Source organism: Acomys minous (genome assembly GCF_964271855.1).
Source record: "Acomys minous genome assembly, chromosome: 7".
NCBI lineage: Eukaryota > Metazoa > Chordata > Mammalia > Rodentia > Muridae > Acomys > Acomys minous.
This window is the reverse complement of record NC_140488.1, coordinates 122524499-122548870: the sequence shown is the minus strand read 5'-3', so window position 1 is coordinate 122548870 and position 24372 is coordinate 122524499.

Genomic DNA, 24372 nt, shown 5'->3' with positions numbered 1-24372 from the left:
ATATATATATATATATATATATATATATATATATATATCCAACTCAATTAAATTTTAGAAATAATTGGATGATGCAAATTTGAATTACTTAGGGCTGAAGTTCTTATTGAAGCATTAAGTAGATAATTCTCAATTTAATAGGAAAGAAAGCTTTTGCTTTAATTATCCAAGTTCATGACTGGGTTACTTAGATCAAATTTCCCTAATTTGTTCTCTATATTTACTGACAGCCCTACAAAATCCACTGTCATTTAAAAATGTACAACTAAAACACTAGCATAGCACTGAGATAGTGTAAGTTAATGTAGACCAATGATAGCATTCATTCATTCAACAGATATTACTGAGCACACATGCCACATATAGTGTGGGTGCTATCAATGAAATAAAGAATCTCTATTGTCATAGTTTATATTAGACAAGTGTGTGCATATGTTTATGTTTTTGTGGGTACCCATGCACACCTATATGCATATATACAAACATATAATATGTTAGATTATAATAAGTACTTTGCAAAAATCTAGTGCAGGAAAAAGATAAAAAATTTTGAAGATGGAAGTAATTTTGGAACTATATTGTGGTGTTTTAATACATGTATGTAAGACTGGAGAAATGTTTCAGTGGTTATGATGCTATATTGAGAGACCAGAAGAACTAAATACCACGGAATGTGCTAATTGTCCTTCTCCCCTAGGAACAGCCAATCAACACAGGACAGGACATTCCAACCTAGACTCAAGACCAGATGCCTCCTCCAACAAGGGAGAATAAAGAAAACCAGAACTGTTTGTGATTTTGTGCCCTCTCACAGCCAATCATTTTAAACCACAATATCCCTTTTCATACCTTGACCAATAGGCACTTGCCAAGCTAGAATTCCCTATAAATTATGCTCAACGCAAAGCTCAGGTTTCTCTTCCAGATACCACTGCATTGATGATGGTTGAGAGCCTGGCTTGAGCTGAGAATAAAAATCCTCATGTACTTATATTGGTTTCATCTCCTGGTCGTCTTTTGGGGGTCTCATGAAATGGGCAAATCAATATTACTCTTTCAGAGGACCTGGGCCCAGTTTCTAGCATCCATATGACAGCTCAAAGTCATTTATGGGTACTGTTCCAGGAGATATGTCACCTTTATCTAGTCTCCATGGATATATGACATGTACATGATGCATAGATATACTGGCTGGAAAAACACAGATAAGATAAAGTATACACATTTAAAACCAGTAAAAACAAACAAACAAAAAACTCCTGCTAATTCTTAGAAATCTCTACTATTGAGAGCAGGATCTATATCCCATTCTCTTGAATATCAGCTGTTCTCATTTAAAACAAACAGAATTCAAGGAATAGAAGCTGAATGATTTTAGAGGTAAGATCACAAAAGGCAATGTGAGCTACAAGCAGTTCACAACGTTATTTCCAAATGTACCTTAAGTTGTTTCCAAATATTGGCCCATAAGGTTAGTAGATTCAATCCATCCTAAGAGTAATTCGTTAAGAAGTAATATTTATTTAAATACATTGTAGGTGGTTTCTTCTTTGTACAATAGAAAACAGTTGTTTATTTTATCTACTTAAATGAGATAAGATGAACACAAGCTTCTTCCTACTCCTTTGCAGGTAGCTAGAGATCCTGGGTGTGAAAGGCAAAGAAACCAAACTAAAAGTTACCAGTTGGTTCTTGGGGTAAAGCTTGAGTTCCACATGCCTTTAGTTATATTTTTGTTAAATATCAAGGACACCCTTCATCTACTTAGAGGGTTACTCTATTCCCATGGTATTCATTTAATTCACTGGACATGTGTGACTTGAAAAATGTCAGATTTAAGGCCAGGTAAGCTGGTACATGCCTTTAATCACAGAACTTAGGTGGTAGAAATAGTATAATCCTGAGTTTGAGGCTAGTCTGCTCTTCAGAGAGAGTTCTAGGACAGCAATAGTTATGCATAGACACACTGACTCAAAAATTAAAAAGAAATAAATAAGAAAGAAGGAAAAAAAGAAAGAAAAGAAAGAGGGGGTGGGGTTCAGGTCCTAAAATTTATTAACTTCTTTCTACATACAACCAGGAAAATAGAATTTGTTCTACACGTATCAAGGTTTAAAATAGAAAATTGGAAGATTATAAAAAGTTTAGAGTAGTTCTAAGAGAATAAAGTTCATGGAAGTACCCAGTGAAAATCTTAAGGTCAAGTACCAAGCAAGTGTTTTTTAAGGACTGAGTTGTAAATTTCTATAACTCAAAGAATTCTTAGAAGATGTCAGTGACAATATAAGCTGCAGCATGAGGGAAGAGGTTCTTAAGTGTCCTTCTTACAACTCCATGAATTTCAGATTTGTTCTCACATTTCCAAAAATTGGATCTCAAGGGTATTTTTCTGGGGTGGCAGATTCAATTTGGGAACCACATACAGAGGCAGCATTATAAGAGATGCTGGTCCCAGTCAGCAAAGTACTAAAATTTACCTATAATGGTGGTGATAAAAAATGTTCAATAAATTAATCTGTTCACATGCTTTACAGAACATTATTGATGCTTTTATGAGGTAATGTGCATAAAGTCCTAGAAGAGTATACACCGAATAAATGCTACTTATTATTAGAGATATTGCAATTGGTATCTGGAAGAAATATAATATGTTGATGACAGATTCTCATTCCTACTCTTCTTTTTGCAAGTGAAGATTTTGGGCAAACTTTAGGTCACTTTTCCTTTAGACTTATACATTTGTTTTTAGTTAAACTGAATTCTCTCTCCTAACAGAGAAACTCTCATTAGAAACTAAAATAGCATTGTTGAATAATTATCAATATTTAATTTTGAATTAATATTTTAGTGAAATAAGTGGTTACTCCTTAACCAGCTTTATACCCAAATAACCATACAGAGAGACCAGGATCTATTTAATTAGCCTATAGCACAATGCTGTGCAAAAATTACTCCATCTTACTCCTCCATTTTTGTAATGTTTCCTCCCAACGTCTTTTTCCCACTTATACTTGCTTTTAATCATCTCCTAGGCCCACTTCATTCATCCTAATGTTTCCCAGTCTTCTCCTTGTGGCTCCATCCTCTCCTTCCTTCTCTTTCTCTTCCCCTCACTCTATCAGGATGTTCCACCCTATTCTCTGTTATTGCTCAGCACTGGCTAGTTTATTTTTTACTGAAAACACAGAGGAAAACTGGTAGCATGTTTACACAAACTTGAAACTGGAGATATTTAGAATAAATGTCGCAATGTAATGCCCAGATTGATCCAGTGAGTATGGTAGAGAACTCAACATTTGAATGAACAAGGGTAAACTGCACACAGTCCCCAAGAGCATTATGCCAACATTTCACCCTCCAGAAATGCTAAGCATTTATGTAGTAATGCAAAACAATGAAAATATTTTTGGAGTATAACAAAGACAGAGGTAGTAGAAAATTATAATTCTAAAAATGACATCTTGCTTTACTGACATAGAAAACATTTTCTACCTTCATGCAGAAATCAGAAAAATATGCCTTTAAGTTTTTAAACTGTTTTGTGAACATTCATGGTTTTAAGTTGGAGAAACAGAATTAAAGAAGCACTAGTAAATTTTACTTGGGGGTTATAAAGGGGATTCTAATGCATTGATAATTCTTCTGTCTTAAATTAGCTACCTTGTACTTGAGGACGCAGTTTATATATCTCCATTCTGATGAAAAAAATCACTAACAGTACCATAATTGGAGCCTTCGGAATGTTTCAGTGACCACTTTGTGCATACTTGATGGTATTCACATAATCAAGCTTTAAACCATGGCTGCTTCATCTTAGTGGTAGCAAGGGTATGATGTGACATTTGGTTTGGAGAATATAAATGGGTTGTATAATATGGTAGAGACATGTTTGCTCTTTTAAATCATTATGTTATTTTTTAGAGTATTAAAATCAATTATGAAATAAAATAGACGAAAATATCTGGCTGTTAAAAGCATTTTCCTTCAGAATTTGAAAGTAAAGTATTCCTTTTCTTAAAAGGAAACTTCTACATGAATAGTCACCCAAAACTCTATATAATATTGGAGCATCTTCTTCAGCCTCTGGCCCAATATATCTGACAGACATATTTGTGAGGCAGGGACTGTTGAGGACTTGTTTACTCTGTCTTGGCAGAGTTTGGTCATCAACTCTGCCTGTATCCAACCTTGCCCTATTTTTTAGGCAGAATTCTGTCTGTGGTAAGAATGAGGACGTTTTGCCCAGTGACTTGTTTGCCACATTTGAAACCATCTCCATAAGGAGGTTCTTTGATGCTCATCATCCTCTTTGAGGTAGGCTGGGTGTTGCCAGGAGTTAACCTGTCTCATTGTCAGTGAATCTTTAAAATAATAAAGACATTTTAAATGCCATATTCTACATGTCTCCGAGGTTTTTGAAGACCTTATCTAACTATTCCACCTTATTTTTCTATAGAATCATATGTATCTGATGCACCTAACCTGAACTCCTGGCATTCTCAGGTAATCAAGTTTATTTCTTCTCAAGTCTCTGATGGAATTGAAGGCCAGGTAGCTTACTTGTATAGGGGTTAAGATGTTTTTAGGTCTGGACAGATGTTTCAATTTGATAATGACAGTATGTGATGGAGATTGATTTACATTCGGAATTTTAGACACATCAAGATAGGAAAGATGTTTTCTTCAAGTCTGTCAAATATAAATAGCCAAAACACTAAGAATGTAACTTTTCTATAATTCCTGATTGTGACATGGTTCTTCTTGCTATAGGTAGTCTATTGTATATTTATATAATAATATAAATGTATATGTAAAAAATAAAAAATATTTAATTATTAAAAAAGTAAAAAAGAAAGGAGACTTCTAGAAATGTTCCTCTAAAATATTTTTCTTACAAGTCTGCTATCCTCATTCTTTCCTCCTCCTATCAGTATTAATTTTTAGCTCTGGCAGATTTGCTTTCTTATCATATGTACATACATGATTTTATGCATCTAGATAAAAATTTAGAAACTACAAAAGAGAAACATGTGATAGTTATCTTATAGGTGAAAAACATGTACTGTGTTTATTCTTATGAAATTCAAAACTTCAACTTTTCTATCATTCCAGCTATGTCAAGATAATCTTATGTACTGTCCTGTTTAATTGTGCAAGTATCATTTTCATTTTGTTTTTCTGTGTTGAAAACCTTTTGATTGTTTGATACAGTAATAATGTAAAGGGTAGCATCAATGCTACATCATTTTAAAAAACTGTATGAAAACAATGAAATTTAACTTTATTCAAATATGAAAAATGTCTTCAAGAAAACTGAATTCTAAAGCTATTTTTACTTCAATAGATTCTACAACTAATACTCCCTTCAGGCTTATAGTTCATTCTAGAATACATGAGGAGGAATCTCTGTTACAATAACAAACAGGAAGCTTCACTTGTTTTGGTAATGAGTACTTTCTCATATGTGGTCTTTTTTTTTTTTTTTTTTTTGCCATATTGCTATCCTGAAACACTTAACTATGTTTGCTTTCAAAAAATAAGTTAGACATATTTGTGTTTTAATTTTAAAACTAATTTCATTAGCACATAGAGTAATGGGTATCTTTGTGAGTTTCATTCATATATATATATGTGTGTGTGTGTGTGTGTGTGTATTTTTCTCATTATTTGCCTCTATCACAACTTCTTCTATGCTGTATTGTCCTCTTCTTGCTAGTCACCTTTCTCCTCTCAAATAGTTCTTCCTGTTTTCATGTTACATATATTTCATTACTTTCTCTTGCCCTTCTTCCTCATCCTTTAAACATTTCCCTCCATTCCAACAGTCTACTTTCTACTTCGGTAACTATCAAACACACATATAAACGTATATGTAAAGCCTACATATCAGAGAAAATGTGTGATATTTGTCTATATATGGCTTATTTCCTGTATAATGACACTAGATTCATCTATATTCATAAACAGTGACATAACTGCATTTATAATAGTGAATAGTACAAAGATAGACGTGGATGTGCAAGTATCCACAGTATGCTGATTTAGAATCCTTAGGATATACACCTAGGAATAGTATAACTCTGTCATATCTTAATAGCACCTAGATAAAATTAGATGGTAGAGGCTAATTCTCTTTCTCTTTTACTCATTGTCAAATGGAGAGAGGTCAACTCTGAAACCAAGTACACTCGAAAAACAAAAAAGGATTGAGCAGGTTGTATTTGTATATTTGTGTGGGTATAATGTGTACAAACACATTTATTACATTAAAAAGTGTCTATCAACTTGAGAGAAGAGAACATGGGAGGAGTCAGACAGAAGGTATCTGTGAGGTATCCAGTGAGACATGATTGGGAGAAAGTGGTGTAAGTCTGTTTCACTTAAAACATTTTAAAAAATGATATGGTGGTAGTAAATGCACATGTTTAAGTCAAGGCTCTCTATTCTATGCTAGTGTCTGAATTTCTATTTATAGTCTACTAGAAGACTGCTTTATTTCTAAAGCTTTATAGTATATTTTGTAGAAAGGTGGTATAAAGTCTCTGATTTCTTTGTGATTGGCTTGACTATATACAGGGTTTTGTTAGTTTTGGGGGGGGGTTGCTCTATATAGGCTTTGAAATAATTTTTCTATTTTCTACTATAACTGGTATTGTGATAGAGATTACATATAAAGTAAAAGTGAGGCCAGAAGTTGTGGAATGATCAAGTTTCTTAGTTATCAGGGAAATGAAATCAAAACGAGTCTGAGACTCCATCTTACAGCTGTCAGAATGGCTAAGATCAAAAATTGAAGTGACAGCACATGCTGTCAAGGATGTGGAGAAAGGGCAACTGCAGAGGTAGGCATAACCAACAGAATACAAGAGATGGTAGAAAGACTCAGGTGTAGAAAATACAATGGAATACTTTGATACAACCATAAAAGAAAATGTTAAATCTGAAAAATAACTGACACAAAACATGCAAGCAATGAAGGACACCATGAAAAATGAAAACTAAGAATAATAGGATCTGAGGAAAGATAAGATACCCAACTCCAAAGCATATAAACTATTTTCAATGAAAACATAAAAAAAATTTCCACAATTTAAAGAGATACCTATAAACATGCAAGAGGCCTACATAACACCAAATAGATTAGACCAGAACAGAAAAACTTTCTGCTACATAATATTCAAAACAGTAAATGTACAGAACAAAGAAAAATATGAAAAGCAACAAGAGAAAAAGGCCAAGTAAAATACAATGGGAAATCTATCAGAATCACACCTGACTTTACAACAAAGACCATAAAAACTAGAAGGGCCTGGACAGATGTCTTGGAACCCTGAAAGACCACAGATGTCAGTCCAGACTAATATACCTAACAAAACTTTCAATAACCATAGATGGAGTAAGCAAGACATTTAATGACAAAAATAAATTTAAACAGTACCTATCCACAAATCCAGGTCTGCAGAAGATACTAGAAAGAAAACTACAATCCAAAGAGGCTAACTACACCCAGAAAACATAGGAAATAGATAGCCTCACCTTAGCAAAACAAAATTCAGACAAGCACACAAACACACTACCATAATCAACATCAAACTAAAAGGACCTACCAATCAGTGGTCATTAGTTTCTCTCAACATTTATGGTCCAACTCTCCAATAAAAAGACAGAGACTAACAGAATGGATGCATAAACAGGACCTCATATTATGCTGCATACAAGACACACACTTCATCCACAAAAATAGACATTTCCTGAGAGCAAAATGCTGAAAGAAGGTCTCCCTATCAAAAGGGCACAGAAGCAAGCTGGAGTAGCCTTTCTAATACCTAATAAAATAGACTTTCAACAAAAATTAAGCAAGAGATGAGGAAGGACACTTCATAATCATTAAAATGATAATCAACCAAGATGACATCACAATTCTGAAAATCTGTACCTCAAATACAAGGGCACCCACATTTGTAAAAGAAACATTAATAAAGCTTAAACAACACATCAATCCCCACACATTTTATTAATGAAAGACTTCAACACTGACCCTCACCAAAGGATAGGTCAATGAAAAAGAAGCTAAACCAAGAAATAATGACACTAAGCTATGTCATGGATGAACCGGTCTTAACAGATATACAGAACTTTTCACTTAAACACACAAGACTATACCTTCTTTTCAGCACCTCATGGAACCTTCTCCAAAATTGACCATATACTAGGTCACAAAGCAAACCTTAACAGATACAAGAAGATTGAAATAATACCTTGTATCCTATCAGACCGTCATGGATTAAAGCTGGACCTCAACAACAACAGAAATAACAAAAATCCTACACATACTTGGAGACTGAAGAACTCTCTATTCAATGATAACTGTGCCAGGGAAGAAAGAAAGAAATTAAATACTTACTAAGCTCAATGAAAATTATAATAAAACATACCCAAACTTATGGGACTTAAGCATTTCTAAGAGGAAAGTTCATATCACTGAGTGCCTTTATAAAGACACTGGAACCATCTCATACAATTAACTTAGCAGCAAATTTGTAAGCCCTAGAAAAAAAGAAGCAAACACACCCAAAAGGAGTAGATGTGAGGAAATAATCAAGCTCAGGGCTGAAACCAATACATTAGACACAAATAGAACAATTTAAAGAACCAGCCAAACCGAGAACTAGTTCTTTGATAAAATTAACAAGATAGATAAACTCTTAGCCAAACTAACTAAAAGGCAGGGAGACACTAACCAAATCAGTGAAATCAGAAATGAAAAAGGAGACATAACAATAGACACTGAGGAAATCCAAAGAATCATTAGATATTATTTCAAAAGCCTACATGTCACAAAATCTGAAAATCTAAAAGAAATGGCAATTTTCTGGATAGATTTCACTTATCAAAGTTTAATCATGATCATGTAACCAAATTAAATAATCCTATATCTCCTACAGAAATACAGTTATAAAATCTTCCAACAAATAAAAGTTCAAGGCCAGATGGTTTCAGCAACAGAATTTTATCAGACCTTCAAAGAAGAGCTAATACTCCTTAAACTTTTCTACAAAATACAAATGGAAGGAACATTACCAAATTCATTCTATGAGGCCACAGTAACCTTGATAGCTAAACCACACAAAGATCCAACAAAGAAAGATAATTTCAGACCAACTCCTCTTATGTACATTGATGCAAAAATACTCAATAAAATACTTATAAGCCCAGATATGCCCACCATAATGTTCTACTTGTAGGTTTCTAGGACCCTCTGGATACTTCTATCTCCCCATTCACCTTTGCTTTTCTCACCTAGAGTCCCAATAGGGCCCAGGGGTCCTACTCAAACTATGGCACCAGCCAAGGACAATATATGCAGTAAACTTCAAACCCCTACCCAGATCTAGCCAATGGACAGGACATTCTCCACAGCCGAGTGGAAAGTGGGGACTGACTTTCACATGAACTCTGGTGCCCCATATTTGACCATGTCTGCTGGATGGGGAGGCCTGGTGGCACTCAGAGGAAGGATAGCAGGCTACCAAGAAGAGACTTGATACCCTATGAGTATATACAGGAGAAGGAGGTCCCTCTCAGTCACAGTCATATGGCAGGGGGGTAAGGGGAAAATGGGAGGGAGGTAGGGAGGAATGGGAGGATACAAGGGATGCGATAACAACTGAGAAGTAATATGAAGAAATTAATAAAATATATTAAAATACTTATAAGCCAAATCTAAGAACACATCAAAGATATCATTCACCATGAACAAGTAGGCTTCATTCCCGGCTTGCAAGTACAGTAAAATATACAGAAATCTGTCAATGTAATCCACCTTATAAACAAACTGAAAGAAAAAAAAACACATGATAATCTTCTTAGAAGCTGAAAAAGCATTTGACAAAAATCCAACAGCCATTCATGTTTAAATTCTTGGAGAGATCAGGGATAAAAGACAGATGTGTAAACCTAATAAAGGCTATATACAACAAGCCAATAGCCAACATCAAATTAAATGGAGAGAAACTCAAAGAAATCCCACTAAAATCAGGGACTAGACAAGGCTTCCCACCTTCTCCCTATCATTTCAATATAGTACTTAAAGTTCTAAATAGAGAAAAAAGACAACAAATGGAGATCCAAAGGATCCACATCTGAAAGAAGGAAATCTAAGTATTGCTATTGACAGATGATAAGATAATGTACATAGTGACCCATAAAATTCCACCAGAGAACTCCTATCATTGATAAACATCTTCAGCATTGTTGCTCGATACACAATTATTTAAAAAAATATTAGCCGGATTCCTCCTTCCACACCACCCCAAACTGCAGAGATCACCCGCCTAGGGCGAGTGGAAACACAGGCGGAGGGACCCAACAGAGACAGCTAAAGTAGGACTGCAGCTCGCTGGCCATCCGGGGCCCAACCTAACACCAATCACAGCGGATTGAGCCTGCAAACAGCGGCAGTGAGAAGTCAGCTTGGAACTGCTTCCACAGACCTATAGGGAGACGTGGGTCTTGCCTAGAGCAATAGCTGAGCATCAGAGCCTGGCAGGAAGATCTGGCTCCGTGGGCTTCCTCCAGAGCTCTGCAACCTTACTGTGTCTACCCAGCCAGCCGCAAGGCACTGGCCCTGCACGCCCTGAACTAGACAGCCTAGCCGGGACTCTTGGCCTGACCAAGGCAGGCACTCTCACATTATCAGAAGACAAAACGTGGGTCTTGCTTGCAGTGTCTAATTGCTGACCAAGAGGTCCCTTCGTTCCTCCAGGCATATAGTTCTGGGAGAGGATGAACACCTCTACAGGGTATAGAGACAGACCTAAAAGACAGCTACACCTCCAGAAAATCTGATTTACCTGGGGTCTTGACTACAAAGCCACAGGAAGGACAGGCAGCTGGGATCAACCTACACAACCAGAACGTTTGTGTGTGGACCTTAGTCTAGGTTCCAAAACTGCTGATCTGAATTATACCAGTAAAGTCCAAACCGAAATCTACTTTAGCTGACTCAGCCTGGAGCCCAAAGTGCAGAGGAAAATCACCAGGAGGGAAACCAGATCACCTATCTGTTCCACGGAAATACTCCTTGATCCCCACAGGCAAGAGAATCTGACCTATAATCAGTCATCAATTAACCACTCTCAACCAGTGAAGGTCACTACAAAATATCTTCCAACATCAGAGCCATCAAAATGACAAGAGGACAGCGAAAGAACGCTAACAAAAGCCAAAACAGTTTGGCATCTCCGGATCCCAGCATTCCCAATGAAAACAACGTGGTGAACCTAACAACAACTGATAGTCAAGAAAATGACCTCAAAGCCCTAGTAAAGAAGATGATAATGGAAGAAACAAATAAAATCTGTAAACAAATGCAGGAGGAGGCAAACAAGAGGGCGAAAGAGTTAAAAGAGTCTTATGAAGAGGCACTTGAAGAATTTCAGAAAAATATAAATAACCAGATGAAGGAAATAATTAAAACAGTCCAAGACATGAAGATAAAAATGGAAGCTATGATAATGGAACACACAGAAGAAAAACGTGATCAAGAGGCATCAAAGAAGAAAGCAAGGATCTCAGAGGTGGCCTTATCTAACAGATTGCAAGAAATGGAAGAACGAATATCGGGACTTGAAGATACAATCACAGAACTGGAAACAACCATACAGGAAAATGCTAAATCTGAACATCTAAATCACAGAACATTCATGAAATAAAAGAAAATATGAAAAGATGAAACTTGAGAATAATAGGGATAGAGGAAAGAGAAGGCAACCGATGCTACAGTCCAGAAAATATCTTTAATCGAATAATAGAAGAAAATTTCCCCAATTTGAAGAAGGAGATGCATACGAGCATACAAGAAGCCTACAGAACACCAAACAGAATAGACTTGAAAAGAAAATCTTCCCGCCACATAATAATAACAACGCAAAATATACAGAACAATGAAAAAAGGCTGAGTAACATATGAAGGCAAACCTATCAGAATTACTCCTGACTTCTTAGCAGAGACCATGAAAGCCAGAAGAGCCTGGACAGAGGTTCTGCAAACACTAAGAGGACACAGATACCAGGCAAGACTACTGTATCCAGCAAAATTATCAGTAACCATTGACGGAGAAGACAAGATATTCCATGACAAAAACAAATTCAAACAGTATCTAGCCACAAATCCGGCTTTATAGAAGTTACTAGAAGGAAAACTCCACCCCAACTGGTCAAAGTATGACCAAAAATACACAGGAAATAGGTAACTATACCATTGCAAAATCACAACCTCACAAAATCTTGACTGTTACAAATGCCAAAAATGAAGGGACTTACCAATCACTGGTCATTAATATCTCACAACGTCAATGGTCTCAATTCTCCAATAAAAAGACACAGACTAACGGAGTGGTTGCATAAACACGACCCAACATTCTTCTGCATTCAAGAAACACATCTCAACCACAAGGACTCAACCACAATGTCTATTGCCTCAGAGTAAAAGGTTGGAAAAAATATTTTAAGCAAATGGTTACAAGAAACAAGCTGGGGTAGCCATTCTAATATCTAATAAAAAAGACTTTCAACCAAAATTAATTGAAAGAGATGAGGATGGACACTTCGTACTCATCAAAGGTAAAGTCAACCAAGAAGACATCACGATTTTGAACATCTATGCTCTGAATACAAGGGCTCCCACATTTGTAAAAGTGATATTAACAAAGCTTGCCCCACTTATTGATACCCACACATTAATAGTGGGAGACTTCAATACCCCACTTTCACTCAAGGATAGGTGTTTGATTCAAAAACTAAGCCAGGAAATAACCTCATTAACCAATGTCATGAATCAAAAGGATCTAACAGATATCTACAGAACTTTCTACCCAAACGCAGGAGTTTACCTTTTTCTCAGCACCCCATGGAACATTCTCTAAAATTGATCACATAGTTGGTCACGAAGCAAACCTCAACAGATACAAGAAGATTGAAATAATACCTTGTATCTTATCAGATCACCATGGTCTAAGGCTGGACTTCAACAACAACAGAAATAACAAAAAGCATAATAACATGTGGAAACTAAACAACTTTCTACTTAATGACACATTGGTCATGGAAGAAATAAGGGAAGAAATTAAAGACTTCCTGAAATACAATGAAAATGATGGAACAACATACCCAAATTTGTGGGACACATTGAAAGCAGTGCTAAGAGGAAAATTCATAGCACTAAGTGCCTTTAAAAAGAAAATGGAGAAGGAAATCTGACTTTCACACAAACTCTGGTGCCCCATATTGACCATGTCCCTTGGGAGGAGATGCCTGGTGGCACTCAGAGGAAGGATAATAGGTCACCAAGGAGAGACCTGATACCTTATGAACATATACAGGGGGAGGAGGTCCCCATCAGTCACAGACATAGGGGAGGGGAGTAGGGGGGGGAAGAGGGAGGAAGGGAGGAATGGGAGGATACAAGGGATGGGCTAACAACTGAGATGTAATGTGAATAAATTAATAAAAAAAGAAAATGGAATCCCACATAAACAACTTAACAACACATCTTGAAGCTCTAGAAAAAAAAAGAAGCAGAAAACCCCAAGAGGAGTAGACGCCTAGAAATAATCAAACCCAGGGCTGAAATCAATAAATTAGAAACAAAGAGAACAATCCAAAGAATCGACAAAACCAAGAGCTGGTTCTTTGAGAAAATTAACAAGATAGACAAACCGTTAGCCAATCTAACTAAAAGACAGAGAAACACTTTCCAAATTAACAAAATCAGAAATGAAAAGGGAGACATAACAACAGACACCGAAGGAATACAAAGAATCGTAAGAACCTACTTTAAAGGCACTTATGCCTCAAATTCGAAAATTTAAGGGAAGTGGACAAATTTCTTGACCGATTCCATTTGCCAAAATTGAACCAAGACCAGATAAACAAATTAAATAGCCCTATTTCAACTATAGAAATAGAAGCAACCATTGATAGTCTCCCAACCAAAAAAAGCCCAGGGCCAGATGGCTTCAGCACATGATTCTACCAGTCCTTCAAAGAGGAGCTAATACCGATACTATTCAAGCTGTTCCAAAAGATAGAAATGGACGGAACATTACCAAATTCATTCTATGAGGCCACAGTCACATTGATATTTAAACCTCACAAAGACCCAACAAAAAAAGAGAATTTCAGACCAATTTCTCTTATGAACCTTGATGCAAAAATACTCAACAAAATACTCGCAAAGCGAATACAACAGCATATCAAAGACATTATTCATCATGACCAGGTAGCATTCATTCCAGGCATGCAGGGATGGTTTGACATACGGAAATCCATCAATGTAATCCATCATATAAACAAACTGAAAGAGAAAAACCATATGATCATCTCTTTAGATGCAGAAAAAGCATTTGACAAAATCCAACACCCATTTATGTTTAAAGTTTTGGAGAGATCTGGAATACTTATCTAAACATAATAAAAGCTATTTACAGCACACCAACAGCCAACATTAAATTAAATGGAGAGATACTCAAGAAAATCCCTCTAAATTCGGGGACCAGACAAGGCTGCCCTCTGTCCTTATAGCTCTTCAATATAGTTCTTGAAGTTCTAGCCAGAGCAATAAGACATCAAAAGGAGATCATGGGAATCCAAATGGGCAAGGAAGAGGTCAAATTATCCCTATTTGCAGATGATATGATAGTGTATATAAGTGACCCCCAAAATTCCACCAGAGAACTCCTGCAGAACACCTTCAGCAAATTGGCAGAATACAAAATAAACTCAAGTCAGTAGCTTTCCTGTATACAAATGAAAAACAGGCAGAGGAAGAAATTAGGAAAACTAATCCCTTCACAATAGCCACAAACAATATAAAATATCTAGGAATAACTCTAACCAAGCAAGTGAAGGACATATTCAAAAAAAACTTCAAACCTCTGAAGAAAGAGATTGAAGATGACATCAGAAGATGGAGGGATATACCTTGTTCATGGATCGGGAGAATCAACATAGTATAAATGGCCATCTAACCCAAAGCAATTTACAAATTCAACGCAATCCCTATCAAAATACCTATAAAATATTTTGAAGATATTGAAAGATCAATTCTCAAATTCATATGGAGAAATAAAAAACCCAGAATAGCAAAAACAATCCTATACAATAAAAGATCCTCCTGAGAAATCTCCATACCTGATCTCAAGCTGTACTACAGAGCAACAGTAATTAAAACAGCATGGTACTGGCATAGCAATAGGCTGGTGGATCAATGAAATCGAATTGAAGACCCAGAGATGAATCCACACACATTTGCTCACTTTTTTTTTTGACAAAGAAGCCAAATCTATTCAATGGAAAAATGATAGCATCTTCAACAAATAGTGCTGGTCTAACTGGATGTCTACATGTAGAAAAATGCAATTAGACCTTTATATGTCACCATGCACAAAACTCAAGTCCAAGTGGATTAAAGACCTCAACTTAAAACCAGAGACATTAATTCAGTTAGAGGAAAAAGTGGGGAAGAGCCTGAGACACATAGGCACAGGAAACAACTTCCTGTACAGTACACCAACAGCCCGGGCCTTAATGTCAACAATTAATAAATGGGACCTCATGAGGCTGAGAAGCTTCTGTAAAGCAGGTGACACTGTCAAGAGAACAAAGCGACAGCCTACAGACTGGGAAAAGATCTTCACAAACCCTTCATCTGACAAAGGTTTAATATCTAAAATATATAAAGAACTCAAGAAATTAAACACCACCAAACCAAACAACCCAATTGTGAAATAGGGCTTGGAACTTAACAGAGAATTCTCAACAGAAGAATATCAAATGGCCGAGAAACACTTAAAGAAATGCTCATCCTCGTTAGTCATCAGAGAAATGCAAATCAAAATGACACTGAGATTCCACCTTACACCCATCAGAATGGTTAAGATCAAAAATTCAAATGCCACCACATGTTGGCAAGGATGTGGAGCGAGAGGAACACTTCTTCATTGCTGGTGGGAATGCAAACTAGTACAACCACTTTGGAAAGCTATCTGGCATTTTCTCAGAAAAATGGGAATAGGGCTTCCTCAAGACCCAGCTATCCCACTCCTTGGAATATACCCAGAAAATGCCCTACCACACGACAGGGACATATGCTCAACCATGTTCATAGCTGCTTTATACATAATAGCCAGAACATGGAAACAGCCTAAGTGTCCCTCAGTAGAAGAATGGACTAAGAAACTGTGGTACATTTACACTATGGAGTACTACTCAGCTATTAAAAACAAGGAATTCTCGAAATTTGTGGACAAATGGATTATCTAGAAATTATCATAATGAGTGAGTTCACCCAGAATAAAAAAGAGACAAACGGTATATACTCACTTATATCAAGACACTAGTCCAAGGGATACGTCCCATGAAAAACTTTACTTACCAGCAAAGTGGGTCAGAGGAGAGGACATCCTATTGAGACTTTAGGTGAGAGTAGCATGGAAGAATGGGGAAATAGTAGGACCCACAGGGTCCTGGAAACCTACAAGAAGAACTTTATGACAGGCAAATCTGGGTCCTGGGGTCCTCCTCAAACTAAGGCACCAGCAAGTAGAATATAGGCCGTAAACTCTGAAACCCTACCAAGACCTAGCCGACGAACTTGATATTCTCCACCGTTGAGTGGAGAGTGAGATCTGACTCTCACATGAACAATGGTGCCCCTTTTCTGACCATGTCCCCTGGATGGGGAGGCTTGGCGACACTCAGAGGAAGCATAGCAAGTTACCAAGAAGAGACTCAATATTCTTAGAGCATATATAGGGGGAGGAGTTCTCCCTCAATCACAGACATAGGGGAGGGGAGAAGGGGGGAAGTGGGAGGGAGGGAAGAATGAGAGGAAACAGGGGAAGGGCTAACAATCAAGATGTAATATGGACAAATTAATAAAAAAATATTAGCCTTCATGTATATAAATGACAAATGGGCTGAGAAAGAAATTAAGGAAACTCTACCCTTCACAATAGCCAGAAATAATGTAAAGTATTTTGGTGTAACCCTAACCAAGGAAGTGAAAGACTTGTATGAAAAAAAAAAACTTCAAGTCTCTGGAAAAAGAAATTGAAGAAGATGTCAGAAGGCAGAAAGATCTCCCATGCTTGTGGATCAGGAGAAAAGAAATCTACAGAGTCAATACAATCCCTATCAAAATACCTTCACAATTCTTTATAGACCTTCAACTGTCAATTCTCTTCATATGGAAATACAAAAAACCCAGAATAGCTAAAACAGTTTTGTATAATAAAAGATCTTCCATAGGAATCTCTATCCTTGATCTCAAGCTGAACTAAAGAGCAGCAGTAATAAAAACAGCATGGTACTGGCATAGAAATAGGCTGGTTGTTCAATGGAATAAAATCCAAGATCCAGAAATAAACCCATACACCTATGGGCAATTGCTTTTTGACAAAGAAGTCAAATCCATACAATGGATAAGGATAGCATCTTCAACAAATGGTGCTGGTCTAACTGGATGGCTACATGTAGAAAAATGCAAATAGACCCAGATTTATCACCTTGCACAAAACTTAAGTCCAAGTGGATCAAGGACCTCAACATAAAACCAGATACATTGCATCTGTTGGAAGAAAAAAATGGGGAAGAGCCTTGAATTCTTTGGTGCAGGAGACAACTTCCTGAACTGAACACCAATAAGATAAAAAATTTTAAGATAAAAAAAATTAATAAATGAGACCTCATGAAACTGAAAAGCTTCTGTAAAGCAAGGACAATGTCAACAGAACTAAATAATTGCCTACAAACTGGGAGAAGATCTTCACCAACCCTACATACAACAATGGGTTGATATACAAAATATATAAAGAGTGCAGGAAATTAAACACTACCAAACCTAATAATTCCACTAAAGTTGTGTTACAGAGCGTAACAGAGAATTCTCAACATAGGAACATAGAATGGCTGAGAAACACCTAAAGAAATGTTCAATGTCCTTAGTTATCAAGGAAATGTAAATCAAAACGACTCTGAGATTGCATCTGTTAGGATGGCAAAGATCAACCATGGACAATGCATGCAGTAAACCTAGATCCCTTTTTCAGATCTAGACAGTGGATAGCTCATTCTCCATGGTTGGGTCGAGAGTGGGGATTGCCTCAAACATGAATTCTGGTACACCCAATGTGATCACTTCCCCTTGGTGGGGAGGCCCTTCAGGCACACCGAGGAAGAGGAAGCAGACTACCTGGATGAAACCTGATAAGCTGTGGTCATATGGTAGGGAAAGAGGTCGCTTTCTATCAGAGGTCTAGGGTAGGGGAATAGGGCAGAAGCAGGAGGGATAACAATTGGATGTAATCTGAATATATTTTAATAAGTTAAAAAATAAAATCTATTTCTATTAAAAAAAGAAATACATTGAACCTTTCTCATGTCATATTTACTTCTAGCACAAATAAGCTCTGTTTCCCAGACTTTGTTATTAGTCCCTTGCTTTCATGAGTATGGAATCTTGATACATAAAAAAGTCATTATTATACCTTACCTGCTCAGCTTTAATAAAACAAATCATTATTATTACAGTATGTGTGCATGTGTAGTGTGTGTGTGTGTGTGTGTGTGTGTGTGTGTGTGTGTGTGTGTATAGGTATGCATACTATGATACACATGTAGTCCACTTTCAGGCTTTGGTTCTATTTTGGGATCTAGGGATTTACTCAGGTCATTAGGCATGTGTAGCAAGTGGTTATGCCACCAGTGATCTTTTGTTAGCCTATTTACTCAACTTCTTAAAACTACCTTTATTAACTCCTTAAAATTTTGTATACTGTTTTGATCATATATAAATCTCACTCAACTCACCCCAAATGCATACCGTTCCCTATTGACCCAACTTTATGTTCTTGTTTCTTTAAAATAAAAATCAAGTATAATTTGTGCTCCTCAAATATTTTTGGGTGTGAGGCTATTCACTGTAGTATGTTTGATCTAACAGGAAGCACACCGTTAAGGAAAACTTAACTCTTCCTCCTCTACTAGTAATAATCAATTACCAACTGCCTTTCAGTATTTTTTTCTTTTTTCTTTTTTATTAATTTATTCATATTACATCTCAATTGCTAGCCCATCCCTTGTATCCTCCCATTCCTCCTTCCCTCCTGCTTCTCCCCGCTCTCCTCCCCTATGCCTTTCAGTATTTTAATAATATATAATTCATAACTTATGAAACATCAAGATTATGCTGTAGTTAAAATATCTGTGAATCCTATAAAATATTTTAATTGAGAAAAGCTAATTATGGGCATTAAAAAGTCAGAATTAATTTCATTATTGAGGATATTGGAATGCTCTCCTGCCCTTAGTAGGAATCCACACTTCATACCATTACAAACTTATATCCTTCTATTTAAAGTAGTAATGCATTTGCATAAAACAACAGTGTGTAAATTTTAAAGCTTTGGAGAGCATCTTTGGGGTCACTAACTCTCAGTTAGTAACTAAATGATGTCATAGAATATCTTGCCTTATGCAATGTCAAGAGAAAACTTACTACAGCCATTGTATGTATTCTTCCTTATGGCATGTTTTGTTTTTATTTCACATGTCAGTCCTATAAACAAAAGAACCAACATAAGAGAGGAACAGAGACTTTTTAAAGGTCTAATACCTAGAGTACATTGACTTTAACTTGAACTGCAGATTTATAATTACTAGCTGTATAAATATGGGAAATTATTCAACTTTCTTGATGCTCAGGCACCAGGAACATTTATGAACTTCTAATTCATCAACTTTAAAACAGTATGCTGTTAAGGAATAATCTCTTATTTTCTTTGATTTCAGTATGGCAGTGGATTATTCTCTCTTGATATTAACCACTTAAGTGATATGACTCCCAAACTTGAGCAAAACTGTCATGGACATCTAAATAATAGGGTTTCTTGACCAATGAGATTCTTTCATTCATCCAACAACCAGTACTCTGTAAGTTTGTAAACTTTTTATAACTAAACACAGAATTGTAGCAGCTTCTTTTCTTTGTTCAATAACAGCTTTTGTATACTCTTCCTTCTTAGGTGCTATGCCAGCATTGGAACACAGCTGTGAGCAAACTGAGGGGAAAAATGAAGATGAATTGGGGGGACTCAAGTCAGGGAGCATTGGGTGACTGCCAGAGAATTGATGAAGGACTTGGACTAATACCTTGGAATTATACCTTTCTTTAATCCCTACAAAACCCAAGGCATAAATATGTACAATATGATATATTTCATAACTGCATTGATTCCTCCCAGCCAAACAAAAGTATTAAGAAAAGATTAAGCAGGCTTTACTCAGCATGGGTGACCCTTAATATAGCAGGTATGATGTCCCTCTGTGAGATAACTCCAATGTAAATTGGGCTTGAACATTATTTGATAATATGTACTAATTAACTCTTTAATTTTCAATAAAATATACTTAAAAATATCCCATTGCAAAATGGAATTAGGTGAACACAAAAAAAATATAGTAATTTACCAGATAAAGTCTGTTTTCTATTGTATATTTCAATCCAGAATCCATTTTATTCCTCTATAATGAGACTACTAAGTTATTTCTTCAGCTCGTCTTAGTTCCACATTTGAATCAGAGTAGATACTAGATAAAGTTTACTCTACTCTTTATGTCAAATGTAGCCTACAGAATTTTCTTTAACCACCAATATTATGTATTTTAGAAGTTTCAATGACATCTCTAAATTTCTGTGGATCCCCAGGGAGATGGTAATAAGATAACTACCTCTGGCTCTGCTATTCTGCACTTCATTTTATCATTCTATGTATTCTGCTCACTACTATAAATTCATTCATCATTTATTGGGGACTGATTGATGTTTTGTTAATTGAAGAATTATTCATTTCATGAGTACATATGTTTTTCTATATGTGTGTACCATGTGTGTCCTTTGAGTATGCAGAAGTCAGAAAACAGTGTCAGATATCTTGGAACTAAAGTAGTAACAGGCCGTGAGATGCCATGTGAGTGTTCGATAGTAACCCTGAGTCATCTACAAGAGCAACAGGAGCTCCAAGTCACTGAGATGTATCTCCATCCCAAGGATATACTGTTTTGGGGCAACAGGAGCTCTAAGTCACTGAGATGGATCTCCATACCAAGGATATATTGTTTTTGGGTGACATAATATATGAAAGGCTAAGATATAAACAGAAATAAAAGTGTGCTATTGTGGGGAAAAGACATCTTTAAAATCATGACAAAAATAAATTGAATAATGATGATATATAATATGATAAGAAGAAAGCATGGTAGTGCAAAAGTATAATAAGTATATTTTGACTTGTTTAGAATCTTGAAAACAGCTTACATGTATAAAGCAGCCATTATTATGTTATGCAAATGTATAGTATGAATTAACTAAGCTAAGGAAGAGAAGATGGTTTTATGCCCAGGAAAGTATAATATGAAAGATCATGAGAACAGTGAGATGGCTCAGAAGGTAAAGATACTTGTCACCAAGGTTGATGACTTGTGCAACTGTGATAAAGGTAGTGTGTAAAGATGGTGGAGACACACAACATACACCAAACCCAAACAACAGCAATATAAAAAGAGACAACAACAAGATTACAATAGTAACAAAGGCTATCTATGGCTTGAAAACAAAGGATTAAAGTTTTTCAAAAAGTGAAGGATTAACAATAACAGTGCTACAGAGTTTCTTAAGGATTTCAATTTCTACTGTATTTAAAATAATAAAAGAGCAATAGAAAAAGGTTCAGACTGGCATGGTTTAAGGAGTGTGCATGGGATTAAGAAATAAAGAATTTCTGAGCATTTCATTTAAGATGTGTTGTGAGAGAAAAAGAAGAAGATGGTAGTTAGATGTGGGACTTTTAAAAAACTAACAACTCAAGCTCTGGATAGGAAGGATTCAGTTCTATGAGAGAGTTCTAAATGGGGAGTGACAGATCACAGACAGTATAAAAGTGACAGGATTAATATGCAAACAGGCACAGGAAGAAAAGAAGATATTACAAAAGGTAAAGATTCCTTAATCAAGCCGGGTGGTGGTGGCGCACGCCTTTAATCCCAGCACTCGGGAGGCAGGGGCAGGCGGATCGCTGTGAGTTCGAGGCCAGCCTGGTCTACAAAGTGAGTCCAGGATGGCCAAGGCTACACAGAGAAACCCTGTCTCGAAAAACAAAAACAAAAACAAACAAACAAAAAAAAGATTCCTTAATCAAATTAGGTAGTTGTGGGGGAGAATACAGGGTTTATCTTCACATGCATTCTCTTTCTTCTAAAACACCAGGTTCTTGTCTAAGTGAAAAAGATGGAGCAGAAAGCTTGAGGTTTTTAAGTAGAATGGTGAAGTTTTCAAATAGACTTTGTAGAATAGAGGAGTTAGGGCTCTTTTGAGGTTGAAGATTCTATTTATAAATATACCAATATACTCTGTTAACAGGACTTTCACTGGCAGAATTTCATGACAAAAATAGAGAAAACAGATGGTTGTTTTGCAGAAGGTTGTATTTAATTAAATGCCACACACACAAAAGAGTTGGTCCACACAAGATTCTTGCTTCCCTATTTTATTCTTATTACTCCCACAAACACATCCTTAAAGGTCCATTCATAAAAGCTTTTGGTTTGTGGGTCAAATTTACTAAATTCTTAGGACAATAGAAAATTTATATCATATCCATTCACATCTTATGAATGTAGTAGGTATCTTTTGATTAAAATGTCATTTAGTACCTAGATCTTGTGACTGGCTCATTTCTTTTCCCTGTGGAAGCCTGAGGAAAGGAGACTTTCCAGAGGAAGTCAGACATTTACTTCCTAATTCCTAATTCTGGCTATGGCAATTTCTAATGAAGACTTATGGAGTCACCCCCTTTATTTTTATTACTTCTTGTAAAACCTGGAACTAAATGTGTAATCTTCCAGAAATAGATGATAAACCTGTTGTCCTAAAAGCTGCTTTCCTTCTTAACACTAATCCATGTGCCAGGAGTATACAATTCATTTTTTAACTTTGGGAAAATTATTATCCACTTAATCTCAACATCATTTCCATAAAATTCTGCTCTAAAGATGTGACAAAAGAAACATGTTTATCCTTTCTTTGGCTACCAGTCATCTCAAATGTGTGGATTTGAGAAAGGAATATTATAGTTTGACATCAGTGGTAGATAAACTACTACTTGAATGATAGCACCTATTATCTCTTTTTATGAATAAAGTTTTATTTGAACTTATATCCTTATTCTCTCTCTCTCTCTCTCTCTCTCTCTCTCTCTCTCTCTCTCTCTCTCTCTCTCTCTCTCTGTTCCCCCCACTGTGAAAACTACAAGACAAAAATATTTATCACCTGACCTACAAGAAGAATATTTGCCCATTTGCTGCCAAACCCAATTATAGATCCCAAAGCATCCTGTATAAAATTCATGAGTATGAAAAATATTCTCTCATAATTTTAAAAGATTAATTGTATCTTTCTTAATGTGTTTCTTGTGTTTTTTCTTTCTTACTCTAATTTTTGTTTGTTTGCCTGTTTGATATATAGAGAGAAAGAGAGAGAGAGGGAGACAGAGACAGAGACAGAGACAGACAGACACACACACACACACACACACACACACACACACACACACACACACACACACACAAACAGAGGGACAGAGAGAGTGCAAAAGAGAAAGGGAGGTAAACCTTGTATTCTATTTGAGTGGTATGGGTACAATGCCTCATATTAGAGTAGAAATATACATATGTATATTTATATATATATAGTGCATGAAGAATGATCTTGAATTTGAATTCTAAACCAATGTATTGGAATTAAAATTATTTTGCACCTATATATAAATTTATATACCAATGAATTAAAAATAGCCTTGTATGCACAGTTAGGGACTTAAGTTGAGGGGTTGACTCAACAATCCACTTTTTGTTGTATCTTCCCCATACACCTCCACATTTGCCCTTCTCTTTTTTCAGCCTCCATCTCCAAACCCAAGAAATAGTGACAAAGGAGCAAAGAGAGATCCCGGAGTTCAATCTTCTTTTCTCTCTGTGTAAGACCAATAGTAACTTATAATAAAATAAAATAAAATCATGGAATGATAATAATGATTAACTATATTTAAGAGTTGATTTCTGATAAATGACTCAATTAGAAAATTAGAATCCAGAGGGTCCTAGAAACCTACAAGAAGAACATCATGACAGGTGGATCTGGACCCAGGAGCATCTGCTCAAACTACTGCACCAACCAAGGACATTACAGACAATATTGAACTCCTACTCAGATCTAGCCAAGGGACAGGACATTCTCCACAGTTGTATGGAGAGCGG